The following is a 10,998-nucleotide window of genomic DNA, read 5'->3' as shown; positions in this document are numbered from 1 at the left end:
AGTATTTAACCATCTATTACAGTTGTGTTTACCCGCTGGTAAAATGCTCCCACCTGCTGGTGAAAGCTTGAAGTACATTTAGAAGGGGCTAATTAAAAAAAACTAAATTGTGCTTTTGTTGCGCACAAGTTAATAAAGCTGAGCATGTCGTTCACTGTAGTTTGTTTCAAGCAAGGGTGAGGTCAGTCATGAAGATCTGTAGTCACTGAATTCAGCTCGCAGAAAGAGTGGCATTATCCTGGGAAGAAAAGCAAACCAACACAAACGCAGGGTTCAGCTAATCCAGCACTCGTACGTTTTGTCTTCACGTCACCTCGTGTGATGATGGCCAATGTCAGATGTTTTGCAGTATTAAAACTTCAGTGTTTACCTCTGCCAAAGGTACTGCAGTCACCATTCAGTACAATGCTTTACATTCAGTGCATTGCATCCCATTGGTAACCCACTGCTGCTCCCGGATCCTTGAAGCTATTTCCCTTTATGACTTCAAAAGTGGGAACACATCCACGGAAAGATTTCTCTCTCACTGTGATTCAATATTTAAGCAGAATTCTGGTTTGTTTCAGATATTTCCCATTATTGTGCCAATTGCTGCTCCATGAATCGTGCTTACTCTGCCCTCCCCTCCACTGTAATGATTCAGTACAAAACAATATCAACAAAAAGTGTTCTTACTTGAGTCTGTCTGATTGAAACACAATAATGGGAAATATGCAAGGTTAAAATAAGCCACCATTCACCCATAAGGTGTCAGTTTGAGGTGTGGGAGTGGTAGACTAGCCATGTAAAAGATGGGTGCTACAATTGTACTGCAATGTACCTGTTAATCCATGTGTCTTAACTTAGAGCTAACCCTCCCTGTACTCTTCAGCGTGTGTGATGCTACCAGTGGTCAAATAGTGCTTAACGTTCATGTGAATAATCGGAGAGTTGTTTATACCTGCCGTAGTGACGTGGACAAACATGTGAAACACTTGGAAATGTGTAAAGGTGTTTTAGGTTTCGTAGGCTAATATCTGTGGCATCTACAATGTGTGTATTGGCCTGTATCTGCACCACTGACCTTTTAAACCAGTGCAGTTCCCTCAACTGTTCTCATAGTCCAATGTGTGTTTTTGTAAAGCTGACAGGAGAAATAAAGACCAAAAGAAGAAAAAATATTTATTGAAGTGTGTTTTAAAGCTATAAATATATATAATTAATTAAATGGACCTTGCTTTTATTTTGAAAAGCTACTGTGTTTTCTATCTGACTAATAATCAAATATAACAGTATGTATCCCAGCTAAATAAAGACTTCTTTTCCTGACCAAATCTTCTGGTTGTGTCTACTTGATCTCGTCCTGCTGCAGGTATGTTTACAATATATGCACCTCTAACATATAACTGTCATAGGGCTTGGCATGGTGTCATGCAAGTCTTTTCTAGTGCTGTAAAGTCGGGACGGCTCCAGAGGTTTCTCCTTGGATTATACTTGCTTGCTGGTATGCACACAGACAAACACCGTGGCTGTAAGATGGAAGTGTAGTTTCTGACAGATTTAAAGACAGGTTAGCAGCAAAAACACCAGAGCTTACTGACAGCAAAGTTTTATTGAATTAGTAAAATCAGTGAGGATGTGGCAGGTGATTGGTGTGTGTGTGTGTTGGGGGGGGGAGACACATGAAAGTGACTAACAAAATAAAACAGGAAAGGACCAAAGGAGACATTAACTTAAGGACAAATAGAGACACAGATAAAGAAACACAGGAAAAACAGTAAATGTATAACTTATACAACGTATGATGCCATTTTAAAATACATGTTGAACACATGAATGCACCGTTTGTTTTCCAAATCAGTTGTTAGTACAGTAGCAGGTGTAGCTGTGCCAGCATGGCTGTGGTGAGTCCTCAGTAACTGCTTTTCAGTAGCAGGCCTGAGATACTGAGAGGTTCATGTCCTGTGCATGATGTTAGTCCGTGTTTCCAGGAGGGGGAGCCAAACATCAGGCTATTTTCTCATTGGGCAAAACTTATCCCACCATTCAATGGTTTATTTTAATGTCCACTTTATGACTTTAGGGTTTTTTTCCCCATCTTTGATTTTTGTGCATATATGTTGTTGAGCCTTTCTAATTTCATGGTGCAACACTGCATAGAATCCAAACACTCACAGATGTTCTGTTTATTATGACTTATATATCAAAGGTTCATATTAGGGACACAACAAACAGTTATTACATTTGTTTATTTAATCTACTGATTAGTTCTATCATTAGTCAAAAGTGATAAATATTTTTAAAAATTGTAAAAACAAACATAAAATAAAAGTAATTAGAAATGTCCATGCTTCCATCTTCTTGATCTCCAAATATCCAACAGGACTCTAGTGACTCATGTAATATTGGGGTCAGATTCATATTGACCCATGTAAATGGAAGTTTCTTAAATAACTTGGAGTCAGCCTGCCTCAGCCTGATTCAGCTCCATGGTGCTGAGCCCGTACGTGTTGCAGGGACTTGGTCTTCTGGGCCGAAGATGGTTCTTCATAACTCTGGCTGGATGCTGGGACAAATCAGATGCCTGCCTCCCTCCCAGCACGATCTGTCAGTGTTGTGATGTTTAGTCTCCTAATCTAGAATGAAGGGCAGCAAAGTCTCAGTCTTTTCCCATCCCCACCCACTTTCTCTCCCTCGAGAGGTGTTGGGCAGCAGATGGGAAGTGATGGTAGTGTAGGCAGTGACATGGCAAGCTGTCAGGTCCTAATGCAGGCTAACATCTGGAGGTTGTTGTCCATGTCACTTCGGGGTCCTCTAGCCCAGGGCGAGAAGCCACCCTGTGGGACATAAACCCAGGGCCAGAGCTGGGCTCTTTTGACAAGGAACTGTCGACGATGGGAGTCAGCTTGCCTTTGACTTCATAAGGAAAGTGAGAGATTAAGATTTAGATTGTACTAGGGGGTAATACTAACTGAGCTCCAGTACAGTGTGACGGAGCAGTAACTAGTTTAAGTGGGCCATCAAAGTAAAGGTTCTCAGAAAAATACATTTAGTATGAAACTACATGGCTCTGCATATATCATGAAGCAGCTTTTACAGTGTATTTATCACAGGAAACAGCTGGCACAATCTACAAATAGACCATCATAAGACATCCTCGGCGAGCGGGTGGTGTAGCCACGGCTATAGGCACAGCAGGATAATACAGAGCCCGTTAAAATCGTCAGTGCCATCGAGGCACTATGCTATTAGCGCTTCATGCTTGCCTCGAGCATCCAAGAAGCAAGTGCCTCTTCTATTTTAATGACAGCCCTCACCCAGAGGTAATTTCACAGTGATTAAGGCAAGAGGAAAAAAATTATGTCTTAAAAGTCTCTAAATTGCATCTTATTTATCCACCTTTTAACTAACTACAAAAGGAAGACAGACAATGGCACTGCATGTTTCTACCTCTCCTGGTGAACAATTATACTTGAGACATTATCTGGTCCATTGTTAGATGGGTATTAAATATGGCACCCAGGAGATATGACAGAGTAAAGCTTTGATGGAAAAGTTAAGATGAGAGAAATTAGATGAAAAAACAACAACTTGAATTTATTAGTTTTGAGTGTTTTTTCTTTCTTTCCTCAGATCAAATTCAATCTGCCTGATCTAAACACGAGCTCTGGTTTCAATTTTTAGTGTAGTGTATTTTTTAATTGTTTATTTTTTGTGTAACCTTTATCCCGTGTCAGGTTTATCATTTATTCATTTATTTTTAGCCCATGTGACGTAGCATGACTCAACACATAGCTTTGGCCTAAATACTGGTAAGCTATTCAAATTGCTGGCTCCAAAACCAACTCAGTCCCCTTGCCAAAATGTAAAAAATTGTAAAACTGTTATGTGGCAACTGTATGCATGATTTTTAGGTAGACCTTTAAAATGTTTTATGGCTTAATGTCATGCATAATCAATGGCCTGGCCATTTTAAGCGACTGCTTGGGTGCAATTTGTTTAGTAGTACAAAAATGTTACAGTGGGCACTGTCATTGTTTGCATTGATACTTGAGTGCAGGTGTGCATTGCTCTGGAATCTTTAACAACTGCAGCTTTTACTGAAATGTAGGACGACGAGACTTCTGGACCCACTTTGAGTCTATGGATGGACTGTCAGAGTTATGAAAGTGCAAATAGCAGCGCACTGACAGAATAGGTTATAATATAATTTAGGCTATTATTTTTGCTAACTAAAAATGACATTTCTGTCAGCTCAGTTCAATTGTATTTTATTTATACTGTGATAGATCACAACAGCAGTCACTTCAAGGCACTTTATCTTTCTAAGGTAAAGATCCAGCAATAATACAGAGAAACCCCAACAATCAAACATCCCCATTTAAGAAGCACTTGATGACAGTGAGAAGAAAGAACTCCCTTTTAACAGGAAGAAATCTTCAGCAAAGTCAGGCTCAGGGAGGGTATTCTCTGAATTTTCCTTGCTAACTAAACTCAATGCTACCAACTGCTCCTTTTCATTAAAAAAAAACAAAGTTGCACCAGTCAAACTGGCTGACTTGTATGTACATAAACATATGTCAGCTCAGGAATTGCTATGCATTCTGGGTTGTCACCGCCGTGTTGTTTTTCATACAAAACCAGAACCAAAACAAAGTCAGACCCTAGCAGGTGATGGGGAGGAAAACAGAATAATGAATGCATGAAAAAAGCATCCAAATGACCCGTGACACAACACAATACAAAGAGAAGCTAAACAGGAAAAGGATTGGGAGAGGTCAATCCATATTAACACAGAGAATGCTTACTTTATTTTTAGGAGCTACTGAGTCAATTTTATTGATAAAGCATCATGAAGCAGGAAGAAGATTCATAAATGGACAAACGGCAACAACACTCAGATGGTACTAAGGGATCAAAATGTGTCAAAAAGATATTCTCCACACTAATGTAGCCTCAAGTTCAACTCGTTATCTAACAGGAGTCGATGTGGTCTTCTGCTGATGTAGCTCATCTGCTTCAAGACTTGATATGTTTTGAGTTCAGAGATGCTCGTCCGCATACTTTGGTTGTAATAAATGGTTATTTGAGTTACTGTTTTCTTCCTATCATCGTCGAACCACTCTTCTCAGCCCTCTAGCATCCGTAAGGTATTTTCGCCCAGAGACCTGCTGCTCACTGAATATTTTCTCTTTTTCTGAACTTTCTCTGTAAACTTCAGAGATGGCTGTGTGGGAAAATTCCAGGAAATACTCACACAAGCCCCTTTGGCACCAACAACAGTGACATATTCAAATCACATAAGGTTTATTCACTGTTCTGGTGTGATCGGTTTGAAGTTCAGCGAGCTGTTTGGACCATTAAGTTCCTGCCATGTGGCTGATTAGATATATGCATCAACAAGCAGTTGAACAGGTGTACCTAACATAGTTGTTGCTTTCAAACTACTTTTTTTTTTTTTTTTTACCTCTTTATATTATTTAAACATAACAGTTTTATGTTCTCTTGCGCTCATTAACCTGTTCATGTTTGTGATTGGTCAGATGCTGACAGCCCCTCCCTTATCATGTGAGCTCACGTACAGCCAGGCTGGGAACCCCTGGTTTGACTTATCAAGGTGAAAATAGCCTCAGTGTCACTGCTGAGTACAGCCCCTGTACTCAGGGGACACTAAAGAGTTCAGAAAAAGAACAAAGAAAGAAAGTAAAAACACAGAAAGCCCCACGAGGAACTAACTTCTAAAATAAAACAGGAAGTAAACTGAATGAGGAAGAGACATACCAAATACAAAATAACCCTGTAAGAAGTCATAAGCATCATTACGACCTAAAAGCCAAACAAAGCGCACAACAGAAGTAAACACTGTTACAACTTTGTCAGCCAAATACTTACTTTTAATATCATCCCCGATGCTCTTGACTGCAGCCTGATAAGCATTACAAATGAATCCTTTGCTTTTGCCCAAGTTCCAAAGTCACAGACAGAAACTGTCTCTAATTGGATGAATCCCAGAAATGAGTTTCATGAACTGAGGAGATGAAGATCGAGGCCCCATCAAGGCATTTCGTCTCTATCAAATCACTCTCCATTGTGCCAGCTGGAGAGGAGCTTGGAGATACGGATAATTACGCTCACCAGAGTCCATGTCGCACCTCTCTATACCCTGCCTTTCTCAAGGAGGACAAGTTCCTCCTCCCCTACCTGAGCAATCACACACCATCTTCACAGATATTGTATTATAATCACGGCCATTCACAACTTGCTAAAGTTTGAATTTACCACTTCCCATTATCCTCCTGAATCATCCCTCCTCCTCTACTCTTTTCATTTATTTTCTCTCTTGATTGCACGTTTTCGGGCTCATCAGTCACTGTTAGTCACATAGTCCTTTACAAGTGATTGAAACACTTGCATACTGAATTGTAGTGACTCTTTTTTTCTTCCTCTTTCTCACTCACACACATGCATACACTCCTCTGGCTAATGCTGCTAATGTTAATAGCTTGTTCTGCTTTAATTGGTTCCTAAACGCTGTAAGCAGAGTTCCCACTGTGTGTTTAATGAACAGGTAGCACCCCATGATTACAGTAATCTCAACCCACCACCCCGCTGCTACAGACTCCCTTCACACATACATACATGCAAACCTACACACACACACACACACACACGGTCCCTGGGTCTTGTCGTAAGCAAATGGACAAAGGCAATTTGAGAGGCTCCTCAGCTCTGCAGGATGCTGGGTAATTTAAAGACGGGGATGAGAAGGAGAGAGGGACCAGACGAGGGTGAACACAAAAGAAAATGAGAGGAGATGAGACCCCCCCTCCCAAAAAAATAATTACTGTTTTTTTTAAGCCAAGAAGAGGTGGAATCATTTCAGAGCTCACGTGTATGACCAGTAAGCATGTTACTACTGTGCAGGCTGGAGTGTGTGGGGAGAAAAAGCTTTGCTGATTATAAAATGTGTGTCTCTGACTCCATGTTGTGATTGTGTTTGATCCTTGTGTGTTTTTTCTACAAATTTGCACTGTGTTTTTCCTTTCCTTCATTTGTTCCCTCTGTCTGCATCTATCCTGCTCTCTGTTTTTGTTCTTTCTCATCCTACCTTCCTGTCTCTGAGTTTCTCCTCTTTTCTTTGCCCATCATTTGTTTTCTAAAAGTTTTTTTCCCCCTCTTGCTTTCTTATCTCCTCGGGTGTCCTTGTTCATACTCCTCTTTTACTTGTTTCCCTTTGTTTTCTTTTGTTATTATTTTTTCTTTTATTGTCAACTCTTTTATTTTCTGCTGTTCCTTTTTTTTGCTTCCTTTACTTTTTTCCTCCTCTCCTCAGTTGTCTTTTTCCATTTTTCATTCATAGTCTTTTCTTTTCCTGATTTGCTTTCCTTTCACATTTGTTCCTAGTTTCCTTCCCTCACACCCTTGGCCCTTGTATTCTCTGGTCATTTCCCTTTTCCCCCCTTTCCTCGTCTCCCCCTTTCCCATCCAGCTCCCTTCTTATAGTCTCTTCCTCCTCTCCTTTTCACTTGCCTCCTGCCTCCTCTCCTGTGTTCTTTTCTTCCTCTCCTCTCCATCTGTTAGTCTTTGTCTATCCCGAGGCACAGAGTCAGAAACTCCTCTCCTCAGTGGGCTGATGAGGATGTGGGGTGACATCCACCTTTCTCTCTTTTTTCGGCAGAGTGAGTAGAAACAGAGGTGGGTCTCATTGGAGGCCTGTATATATGTACGGCTGGGTGGCAAACCTCATGTTGTATACATATTTGTTCAAACATGTGCGAGCTGCTCAGTAATCCTCTCCACTTGGTTCACCCTCCCACACGTGTATATAAACATGCAAGCCTCTGCCCATCTCAGCTACTATGGGGGAGATGTGATAGGTGAGCTTAACAAAAAGGGGGATGTGGAACAAGAGAAGGGTCCATGCACAGCTTCTGCCAGATGCCTTTTGTAAATAAGCAGGGAGCCCTTAGAGGGGCGCCGTCGGGCGCCCTGAGTCACCCGTCCCACAGGATGCAATCAGGGTGTCCCCGCCCCCTGCCGTGTATAAGGGGTAAGGAAGGGAGAGGGTCTGGTCTCTGTGTTCCTGGTGCTGACACAGAGGAGCTGTGGGTCTAATTCATTAAACCAGCCTTCTAATATAAACAGCCATTCATTTCACTGCCTGACACTGGGCCGTCTGGACAATGTGAAGAGCCCCAATAGAACTGCCATACAGAACTGTTTGTGTGTGTGTGAGAGGGAGCGAGCGGTCGGGCTGGGCTGTTTGTGTGTACGAAGTCTCGGAAAGCCTGTCGGTCCCGAGCAGGTACAGTGAAGCTAACCAGAGGCTTTCGTGAGCCTCGACACGGTTCGCTGAGCAACTGAAGTGAACATCACATTTTGTAAAAACAAGAAAAAACCCCACACAAATGCAAATCCAGTCAAGTCCTGAAGTCTGTGGATATTTTAGGACATCTATCAGTTAAACTACAAATGATTTGCAGCTGGGAGGGTAAATTGTTAAGTATAGAAAGCATTTACAAAAGAAACTACAGTTTAAACAAAACAAGCTAAATGCACTAAAAATGTTACTATTTAATTTGGTTTGAAACAAGGGCCGTCACTACAGCCTGTGATTCCTGCAGCAATAGTTCTGCCTAATGTGTGTCAGTTAGGAATGCAATGCAGCTTTCTGACTGCTTAATCATAATCGTATAAATATGTTTGTCCCTCCACCTCTCTGTTCCTGTGAAAGAAAAGGACAAATGATGATTATGCTTGCATTGACACTCAATAATCAAAAATGTAAGAACTCATGCTTTCTCTGTTCATGTTTAACTTGAACTCAACATGTAGTAGGTATAACTTCTTAAATGACCCTCAGCGAGCAGAGTGGGCAAACTACAAGACAAACCTCCATATGTTTCTGTTTTTTAAATCCTGATTCTTTAGTTTAAGTTAACTTGTAAAAAATAAATAAATAGACTAACTCATCTATGCACAAACACAGTTTTCCCATCTCCCACGAGGCCAAATTGGTTAGATCAACCCCGCATTCACTGCGCACACTTGGCTCCATATCTGCTTTTGTTCCACTGCGATAAAGTGAAATGTTCTTCTTTTGTTAATCTCAGAGAAATGAACCAGAGAAGAAGCTCTTAAAGACCCACACACAGTCAGACAGTGTCCGAAAACTAGTCCAGTGGACAAATATTCTTTGGGGTACTGGTGTACAATCATAAGGAAAGAGCCCTGTTTTCCTCTGGACTGTATATTCCTTAAAGTAAGGCGCGTAGCAAAGAAAATGTAATGCATTAAATTGTTCACACATCTCCTTGTGTTTTAGCTTTAGGTGGCAGATGGATTCCCACTGACCCACAGACTAGCCAGTTGTTTTTCAGGGACACGTTGACAGTAAGCACAGCCATCATCAACAGACAGACAGGGTGAACACACCCACTGACACTGATACTGAATCTGGAATGTGGGTTTTATGGGCTTACAAATAAACACACACACACAGTGTATGTGCACACACATTTTCATACACGCCCATCCATCCAAGCATGCAAGCATCCACCCACCCACACATACAAACACACAAGCACCTAGGTATCTGTGACCACTAATTGTGTCTGGCCAGTGCCGTCCCCAGCAGCTAGGGTCATGGGAGCGCTGGGTAGCCATTGCGGTAGCCTTTTAAACATAGCTTATCCTGAGGCCTGTTATTACCCTGAGAAACTATCATCTTTTTCTCCTCAAAACCATCCTGCTCAGTCAATTTAATGAACCAGGCATTCCAACAAAGGGAAATGAGCAACAGCTCCCACAGTCCCATGCTGCACCAGCAATTAATGGTTCAAGACAACAACCTCTGGGACAGAGAGAGGGCTTTTCTTCCAGCAAATAGGTTTGTCCTTATTTTAAAGAAAAAAGTAATATAACAGGTAAGCTTATTGTGCAATTTCTGACAAACATTTGTATTAATGTCGAGAAGTATTTAATTCTACTACAAAGTAACAATAGCTCTGAAGTCACAACATTACCCAGTGGTGTTTCAGTATTTTGAACATTGTCATCTTGGACTTTTTAACCTGACATCACAAGCTACATAATAGCTCATTCACACTAGAGTAAAACTAGGATGGCATCCATTTGCAAGTAGTTGAAGTGACTGCTGGGTTTTAACATCAAGATCCAACTCGGACTGACTGCAATCACTCTCAGATAGATTGGCAAAGGTTTGCATGTAACTGGTGTCTAATTTATAAATGTATCATCCTCTCTTTGCAACAGCGGGCTTAACTTGGCTGCCCATTGAGTGTATTCTGGTTATAATACTATAACCTCCTAAGACCAGAACTCTTCCACGGCATGCATTTTTAATTTCTCTTTGATATTTGGGCTGATTGCGGCCCGATGGATGTAAAAACAAGGAATTACCTGATTTTTTTTAATTTTTTTTTACCTTATTTGTGTTTTTAAGAAAAATAAAAGCCACATATGAGGATATTTGTTTAAAATGTTGATAGAACAGAAGCAGTATAATGTCCTCGTAAGTGGATATCAGGCCCTTATAGAGCAAAATTGAGTATTTTGGTCTAAATAACCCAAATGTGATGTCCACATATGTGGACGCCAGGTCCTAGGAGGGTACAAATGCAAAGTTACAAAGAGACTGTTAATATTGCCATTGAATTGCAGAGAATCACAGAACCCGAATGCTGTTCCTGTACCAACTCAGCTGTGGGCCTTGGGCTCCAAGAGGACTGGACAACTTTGGCTTCAACTGAGAAACATGAAAGGTGGGATGGCTCTTCATAGAAGCAGGTATCTTCAGACATACAGCAGATGGATTGATACTTCTCTCCACCTCAAAGGGTCCAAAGCACTTGGGAGCTAGCTTCTTAGACAAGAATTTTAAGCGAATATCTCAGACAGACTTTCTGACCTGGAGAATATTGTTGGGCTGGGGTTCTCCTTTTTGCTGAGGAGGAGGTTAGTGTGTGTGTGTGTGTGTGTGTGTGTGTGTGTGTGTGT

The sequence above is a fragment of the Haplochromis burtoni genome, unplaced genomic scaffold, assembly GCF_018398535.1.
Source record: "Haplochromis burtoni strain Fernald_Lab_line unplaced genomic scaffold, NCSU_Asbu1 Contig_165, whole genome shotgun sequence".
NCBI classification, from domain to species: domain Eukaryota; kingdom Metazoa; phylum Chordata; class Actinopteri; order Cichliformes; family Cichlidae; genus Haplochromis; species Haplochromis burtoni.
Note: the sequence above shows the minus strand (reverse complement) of the source record.